The following is a 9287-nucleotide window of genomic DNA, read 5'->3' on the forward strand; positions in this document are numbered from 1 at the left end:
TCTCTACAGTATTTACTTGTCCGTAACGCCGTGTAGATTTGATATGGTATCTGCATATGGAAATAGACATGAAAAGTATAGGCAGTGGGGGGAGCGGGGGGGGGGGAGGAGGGGGGGTTAAAGAAAAAAGTACTGCGATTTGCCATGCCTACTGAAGACAGGTATCTGTATCTAACCTTCTTAGCCGCTCCGTTTTTCCCACCTTTAAATCTCGTCTAAAATTGCATCATTTGACAATGTTCTTTGCCATAAACAATTACCATACAAAATAGTTGAAATCAAGAGGAAGAAATGGGCTTGGGCAGGGCATGTAATGCGAAGGCAAGATAACCGCTGGTCCTTAAGGGTAACGGAGTGGATTCCAAGAGAAAGCAAACGTAGCAGGGGACGGCAGAAAGTTAGGTGGGCGGATGAGATTAAGAAGTTTGCGGGGATACAGTGGCGGCAACTGACAAAGGACCGGGTTAATTGGAGAGACATGGGAGAGGCCTTTGCCCTGCAGTGGGTGTAGTTCAGGCTCATGATGATGATTATGATGAAAAATAAAATAAAGAATTTCTGTCTTGTATGCAGTACAGAAAAATACGAATGCCCATGGGTACGAACATGACAAAGAAATTGGAGTTCTTCAGTGCAGAACCAATGCAACCTGTCGTTCTTTTCGAGTACGATAGCCTATTAGAACTCGCTACTCACGATGTAGCCACCGCATCATCACCCGAAGCATTTTTTTCTGGAGTCGTATCAAGCCAGTAAGTTTTGTCTACGTGGTTTCACTCTCACAGAGCATTTTTTTATGCTTCCTGCCCTGCATACAAATACGGCGTTTTTGATTTTTGTTTGCGGGCTGGTTTCTTCCGCAGAAATTTGACTGTATGCCCATTTCCTTTCTCTTCTTGTTGTTTGTTATCTGCCATAGGCCGTTAATTTGTACACGTCCTATACCCCTCCTGCCTTGGCTACTAAAAATGCGGTGGGCAGTACTGAATAAAAAAAAGGTAAAACACCCTGTGCAGCTTTGTTCCTCGCGGTTGCCACATGATGGCGCCACAAAAAAAAAACTTGAGAGAGTGGGGGCGTGGTTTTCAGACAAACAGTACGGGGTGGAACAGAGAACCAGATAACTTTTTAAGACTTGCGACGGCGTTTAGCTGCTACACTGGCTGCTTAGTGACGCAGTTGTAGCACGCTGTATAGCGCCCACGTTGTACTGAAGGACCAAGCAGGACTTGAACGGCGACCAAGTGTGAGTCTTTTACGCATTGTACGCCTCCTGTCTTTAGTGCCCAGGGCGCGGTATAGCCGTGTTTTAGGCGGCAGTGTCTATTCCGGGTAATATTAAATAAATGGTTTGATCGAATTTAGTTTCACTGCTGTCTATTTGTTCGTGTGCGCTTTGTTTTCGCTGTTTTATGAAAGAGTACCGGCTGTTCCTACCCAGTTTAAGTCTGCAAAACGAGGTGCGGCCTAACGCGCGCCCCGCAGTGTTGCTTCTTGTTCCTTGCCGTTGGTATGGCGCAGCAGTGAAAAAGCGAACTTTTTCTCTCTCGCAACTTGTCCAGACGCTCCACAAACAGCGAACTCAAGCCATTCTACCTCGCTCTGCAGCGCCCATTTTAACTTGAACGACCAAGCAGGACAGGGACGCAGACGACGCAACTGCAGGGAGAGCCTACGTGAGTACATTTTTTGTCTTGCACATCGCTCGGTGGGTGTTTTTTGTGCGGGTGTCCCTGAAAGTCGCACACTTTCCTACCTGCGCTATACTAGCATCCTGCGCAGCATCCACAACCAGGCAGTCTTCACCAAATATCACATTTTCAGCAAAGAATATTCTCGAGAAGTCCGGTACGGGAATAGAAGTGGAAAGTTTCTGAAATATGCATTCTCTCACCTAAAATATTTGTGCATCAGCTGCCACCGAGCGAATAATTTATAGCGATAATAAGTCCGTGTGTATTTTTAGCTGCGGTTGGCCGAATTGTAGAGCACGAAGTGAACAGAAAAAGAAGCTTCGCGATTATTAGTGAATCGATTATATTAACCTGAAGTTTTGTAATGTTTGTTGGTTCATAACCTTGGTACGGAGCTTTATAACTTTTTGATGCGAAAGGCGACAATATCGATCATGATTTGGTTTATGTGTTTAACGTCCCAAGACGACTCAGGCTAGTGGGACGCCGTAGTGAAGGGCTTCTAAAATTTCCACCTCCTGGGGTTCTTTACCGCCCACTGACACCGCACAATACTGTCCTCCAGAATTTCACCTCCACCAAAATTCGACCGCCGCGGCCAGGAAAAGCCCACGTCTTTCGGGTCAGCAGCCGAGCGCAATAGCCATTGAACCACAGCGGCTGCTTTTATCTCGAATTATCGCCGTACCGCGCCACCGCTTCAACGACGTGCGAGATAACAGCCACAGCATTTGGACCTTACCTCGAAAGTTAATTTGCCAGCTTTAAATTCACCGGAGTTGAGAGCAGCGGTAGGTTGCGTTCTTTAACGACCGTAAAATGTGCTAGCTGCTATCGCTTCCGCCGTACTGTTAAGTACAGTCATGAAGTTGATGAGCGTCAAGAGGGGAGCATGTAGCAGATAGCCTCGAGCCCTACTTGCGGCAATGCGCGACGGCTGGTTTTAGCAACGTAGTGGAAAGGGTTGTGCCGCCATGCCTGCTCCCGGCACGCCGAAGGACACACCTCCTTTTCCAGTTTGTTTACGAAAACGGCCGCCGCGTATCGCCACGACTAGGGTTCGAGGCCACCGGGCACGCGCTGCTGAGTTCACGCTCATACATTTCATGACTGTAATGTTGTGATCACATTTGTATAGAGCGCACCTGCGGGCTCTCCAAATAGTCACTTTAGCTCCGAACTGCGCGTGCGATGTCTTGCGGCAGTCATTGGGTTCGAATTCGCTTGGTCAAATGCGTCACGAGAGCAGATGCAACAGCATTCTCGGCGCACCAAGATACAGGCTTGCGCAATTTGCGGGTCGAGATTGCCGAGTTTCGAAGATTCTTCACTGACGAAAACGCGTAACGACACTGCATTCCACTGCGACGACTCCGCACACGAAGTTGAGCCCGAAATTGACGCGATGAAAGTCTCAAAACACGCGAACGAGAAAAACTGGGACGACATGCCCGAGCCATATTTCGTTACGCGACCGAGCACTGACCCCTGCTCTGAGGCCAACGTGCATTTTGAAGGCAACCACCGACACTGAAGTGGAATTTCATGGCCGCAAGGTTACCGACCGGGTAGTCAAGAGAGGCGATGCTGCGCATTTTCTCTGCAGCCATCATGATTAAAATCATGTTTGTTCACGACAGACCCCGAATCCACACTGCAGGAAGGGTAATTATGCGCATTAAAGAGCAACTGCACCACATTTCGAGAATTGCCCGATATTGAAACATTCTAGTCCATATAGGCTGTAGGTAAAGCGTGCCAAGTGTTTTGGGGCTTGCATTAAAATTGTGACGTGATCGGCGATGGAATTTTAGGCTTCACGTCAATGCGCCTGTGAAGAGCGGGCAAGATGGGTGCGACGTGACGGAAGGGAAAAATTCAAATTACCACTGCCTTCAAAGAAATCCTCCAGCGCTTCGTTTGATGCTGCCAAATAACCCTCAGTGGCTTAGCCTTCAGTGGCGTTGGCTTTTTCCTTTAAAGGAAGCGCTTACATGTTTCAAATGTGCCATCAGCAACGAATGAAACACGAAGAAGAAAACTGAGGTGGCAACACAAAAACACCAATGTATTAGCTCCTGCATTAGAAATACAAGCGCTGTTGAATAACACTTCTAAAGAAGAATCTTCAGGCCTTCGAAATTGAAATAGCAGGAGCTGGTATACAGCTTCTCTTGGCTAAGAGCTGCACATTTTCCAGTGCGTGGTTGAATTGTCTTGTTCGCGTTTCATTTCTTGCTGATATTCACGTACCTTCGATGACGCCATCGTGCGCCCTCCCACTAGGCGCTGCAATCTGTGAAGAAGCTTGAATGCCATCGAGATTTTCATCGGCGATTACGTCCGCCCAAAAATGCTAGCCCAAGAGGATTTTGCATGGTTTTCCTGCAAGTTACACACATTCGACTCCTTAAAGTTCGTCAACATCTACAACTTACGCAGTTGCCCTTTAAGAAGCATGTTTTGCTCGAGTGGTGGTGAATGGACGTAGGTTCTTGCCCGGCGACCTAGGGCATAGGCCTCCTGATTGAACGTAACAAAAGCAATGACGTTAGGTCCAAGTACGGACTTTCCTTTTAGACAACCCCATATTCTTCGCGAGGAGTTTCGATGAACGCCCAAACGCCCGAGGCGGTTGAAGCAAGTGATAGAGGCAGTCATGTTTTATGTATTTAAGCTGAAGCCAGAAAGGTTCCGCATCGCCTACCTGAACTTGTCCCCCGTTGTCAGCAAGGAAAAAGTGGGATCTGGCTAAGGAACGGCAGCCGATATTTCATATTTCCCGAGTTGAAACGACCAGGAGACGTTTGGAGATGATTTTGGGCTGCACCTCTATCCATGCACATCGTTTCGTAAACTGCCATTGTCGCATTGCCTTCGCTTTTGAGGTACGTGAGAAAAATAGACCTAACGCTTGTGACGCCAGCTTCAGACCCAGACCTTTCTCACCCCCTCACGTCTTTCCCTCCTCCACCCCGGAGCGTACTGCGGAGCCTATAGCCCCTGAGCCGACTACGCCCATATCCTATTCTATTGTCCAGCACGCTAGCTCCCTGCCTCTTGCCACCTAAACATTCCGCGGCAGTGGGAGGCTGCTTGTCCACCACCGAGCCGAATCTCCATTTTCGGCTGATGACCTGGGCAGAGGACGTCGCTACTATAGGCAAAGCCTGGACGCCACAACCGAAAGCCTGAGGGCCACCCGAAATGCTGCTTCATAATTTTTTGAGGCCTTCAAATAAAACATTTTCTCCACCACCACCTGTTTCAAGGGCAACCACCGAAAAACGAAAGGTTCAAGGAACTACAATCCCGTTTGCAAACACCACCAGTTCCCGCCCGCTTTAATGAAGAAGCCGAAGCCCTCATTCGTACTGACACAGGTAGTTAGAACCTCGGCACCTTGTTCATTCAATGAAAGCGCGGACTAGAGCGAGTAATTTCCTGTGTGAGCAGCTTGGTATGAGAGGCAGAGCGTGACTAGTTAACGCCTGAAAAATAGTATCCCATGATGATCTTCTGTACGTACGAATTCCACTCTTACCTGTACGAAAGACCATTTAAGGATGTCGAATACCATCAGGCGTTATGCTGCGTTTCTAGTTTGAAAGATCGTCCGACGCGGTGGCTCAGTGGTTACGGCCATCGGCTGCTGACCAGAAAGACGCTGGTTCGCTCCCGGCCGCGGTGGTCGAATTTCGATGGAGGCGAAATTCTAGAGGCCAGTGTACAATGCGATGTCAGCGCATGTTAAAAATCCCCAGGTGGTCAAAATTTCCGGAGCCCTTCACTACGGCGTCCTTGATAGCCTGTGTTGCTTTGAGACATTAAACCGCCATAAACCATAAACTAAACCTTCACGATGGTTTAGCCTGAAAAATACAAAAAAAACTCTGAAGGAACAGGATAAGAAGACTTTGCTAGGCTAAACCATCGTGAAGCTACTGCTTCTTAGTCGGTTTAACCAAACCTAAACCGCCGTTAATTTTTTCCTTCTTCCGTCATGTACTAAGTTAAAGAAGGCGTGACGTCACAGCCTATTACGTAAACGCCGTGTTTAGGCTCTTCGGCAAGCCCAAAGTCGATCACCTGACCAAATTTTAGTTTACCTTGACGTGACCTTGACGTCCCCGGCTTGACCTTGACTTGGCTGCGATATATTAGCTAACGCGAATAAAACATTGGACAGAGACAGAGAATGAGACGGGACAGTGTCCCAGCACCAACTAGCCTAACTTTCTTGTTTAATAGCTGACGGTAATTTGACCTTGGAATGACATTGATCTTGGCCCTTGACGTTGACCCTTGACCTGTCCAATCGCTTGACCATTGGTCTGACCATTGACCATCTGCTGGTTCTCCAAACTTAAAGAGAAGGTTTTACCTTGGCTGAGCATTGAAGGTCATCGGCATGCACGGCTATCTCAGCCCGAGACTTCTTGTAGTAAAGCGACCGCTTCAAAAGATGTGGACGTCGCACTCCACCACACACTGTGGTTTCTCCCCGCATAATGTCATGGATGAGGCTGCCTACGTCGGGTGTAATATCAGAGCTGCCTTAAAGGGATGCTGAAAGGTTTCCCAAAAAAATTGAGTGAAGAGATGCACTTTACAGTTTTCCACCCTCGGAATTCGAATTTCTCATCGAAATTGGGCAAAGGAAAGCGCAAACCTATTTTATTTTGGCGAAAAGTGCCGCAGCAGCCTCGGGCCAGCTCGCGCGCCTTGTTGCCGCCTGTGATTGGCTGGGCGCCTCGTGACGTGAACACTGGCGTTGGCTCGGTGAGCCCGGCTCGGTCGCCGCCGATGTAGTACATGAATTCAGCGCGGCGCGCGGTGTTCCGGTTGTTGGTTTGATGCTTATATCACAATGGAACACATCGAAGATTACCAGGAGGATCTTGGCGTCATCCCCTACATGTACGAACCAATCGCAAAGAGCAAACCGCTCCAAGGAAGCAACGATGCTGGCGCAAGCGGTGCTTTTGGCTTGAACGAAAGCGAAGTGTCAGCATCTCCACGTGTTGGAAATGTCCTTTCGTAAGCATACTTTTCTAGCCAAACTTCATTCAGAGATACAATAAATTAATTTTGAAGCGAGCAAATGTAGTATAGCACTGCTCCACGAAATTTTCCTAATGCAATGTAAACGGGATGCGATCGTCGGCATTGTTTGTCTTGCCGCTTGTCGGTGCTGCCGCAAATCTGCTTGTAATCCATACAGACCATTGACAAGCGCAAGAAGTTATCAGGCTCTCTTTGCACGCAAATTTTATGCTGGCATCGCTTCATGGTCGCTGCGTGCCGGCTCGATTCATAACACACGCAAAAGACAGAAGTTCGCGGCGCTTTGCGGCAGAACTCGTCGAGGTGACAAACGTGCGCCTTCCGTTCTGCGTGCCAAGATGGGATCTGAGAGTAAATTGAAATCCTTGTTTAGGCGAGTTGCTTCATACTGCAAGCCCTTGTAGGACTATCTCCATCCGTTTGCGGCCGCCTTTATCGTGCTGTTCTCAGTGATTGTTTTCACTAACTCGATGGCCTCGTGCTGCAACCGAGCATGCCGAATCGCAAGGCTGGCTGTAGCACACGTGGCGCACAATTATATATTATTATTAATGTATGAAGCCATGCTGCACTCGGCAATTTTTTACGACTACATGTGTTATTATAAACGTATTCCTGGCAGAACACTTTACTGGTATTGGCTGCATTAGAACTTGAACAGACTTGTCAGCCTTGTCATCACTTTTAGAAAAGTTCGATGCAGGGTCCTCAGCAGCATCTGCCAGTGGCATTCGACTTGTTGCGCAGTCCTGATTTGTATTGCTGTTTGGTGTGTGTTCTTGACTGCCTGGTGGTGTGCAGCCTCCAGGTGTGATGTCATTTTCCATGCACTCTTCATTTGCACTATCGTCTCGTGCGCAGTCTTGATCTTGCAGCAGTTCGGCAAGAAACTGAAAGACATAAGCCACATGATGTTATTGTTCCAAACAGAACAAAAGTGTGCTTCAGTATAAAGAAAATATGCTGGTTTATTTCATAAACCATTTTGTTGATTGGCGAGCTCCGTGCGAAGTGAGATCATTTATTATATACCAGGTGTTCCTTTAGAAGATCCAAAATTTATTTTAAAAAAATGGGTAACTAACCTTGTATTAATTTTATCCCTGGGGCTATATTGGGGGGTACGGCAGACACAAGCAATAGGCAGAAGGCTTCCATTAGCTCACTAAACTGCATATCTTAATTAAATTTCTATTTTCATATTATGTTGTATTTGCAGGTTTGGAGCACCTCCTGCAAATACTATAGCCAAGCAAAAAAGATCTCTTTAAAAACCCTGACAGGCAACTTCAAGCGCTAACACAGAACCAGCGGCCGCGTCCGACGTAGATCGCTCAAAAAAAAAGTGTACGCTTTGGGGCCGGACTGCAAGCGCCATGACTGCGCACATTGGGCGCTGACGAGGCTGCTATCAGCCATGCCCCAGGAGAAACCAAATTGAAAACGAAACGCGGCGCGCCCGTATACCAGAAACATCTGCAAGCAGTTTTCTCGGCGCTCCGACCACGAAGAAAATTGTGCCGCGTACTACTCCCTATGTTCTCGCCACTGAGGGCTACGCATGAATCCTAGAATATCTGAGCTCCAACATAATTGAGTAAAGAGTCTGCATATAACGTCTTTTCAGGTGCTCGCTTAGCGAACGAAGTTCTCTGCTCACGCGCGGCGCGCAGTCTCCGGTTGTGAGGCGCACTTCGCGTCGCTCCACCTCTTGCAGTATTAGTAGCAGTTTAACGATTTTTATTCAGCCAAAAAATTTAGGGCCGAGCTCTGATATGAGTAATGCTGTACGAGATGCATGATGCATGCCCGCAAGCATAACAGCTAAGCACTTATTTTGTAAGCTGCAGTTTGCTGCCGTCCTGACATTCTCATTCCAGCGCCGTTCATCTCACTACTACCGAAAGTCTTGCATCCACGAAATTACGCGCCATACACTACAGAGAACACCGGTTCGCGCAGTCAAATTCTCATAGAGTTAATACACAAATTCTTACCTCGAGCTTCCTCCTTTTCGCGAAAGCTGGCCTCGGTGGCGGTGACGAGCTCCTGTGCGCGAAGACAGACGGTATTGCACCGGGTTTCAGTCCAGCTGACTTTGTTGACAGGCCCAATGAACGCATTACCGACAGGCTATGGTTATAGTCTTCATCAGGAAAGTGGTCAGAGCAGGGCTTGAAATCCCTTCTCTTCACAGAAGCTACCCACCTCGCGGAAAGCTTCTTATTTTGCGGGAAATTATGAAAGACCACGTCGTCGCGGCCGCTGGTGTTAGTGCAGCCGAAGGCTGCGCAGAACGCCGGCATGATGGTCCACCGCTTCACTCGATGCTGCCCACGTTTTTGTTCGTCACCACAAACATAAAAAAACACAAATACAGGAACACACGGCAGATCGAAGCCGCTTACGATGGCACGCACGCAGAAACAAGCACGGTCGCGGAGGCTGCGTGGCGACGGAACACCAATGTTTACGTCACCACCCCACGGTTTCCGGTTTCGGCTCGCATCGTCAGGGTCATCAGCA

Source organism: Amblyomma mixtum, chromosome 7 (genome assembly GCF_055824585.1).
Source record: "Amblyomma mixtum isolate Tamu chromosome 7, ASM5582458v1, whole genome shotgun sequence".
In the NCBI taxonomy this organism is placed as follows: Eukaryota; Metazoa; Arthropoda; class Arachnida; order Ixodida; family Ixodidae; genus Amblyomma; species Amblyomma mixtum.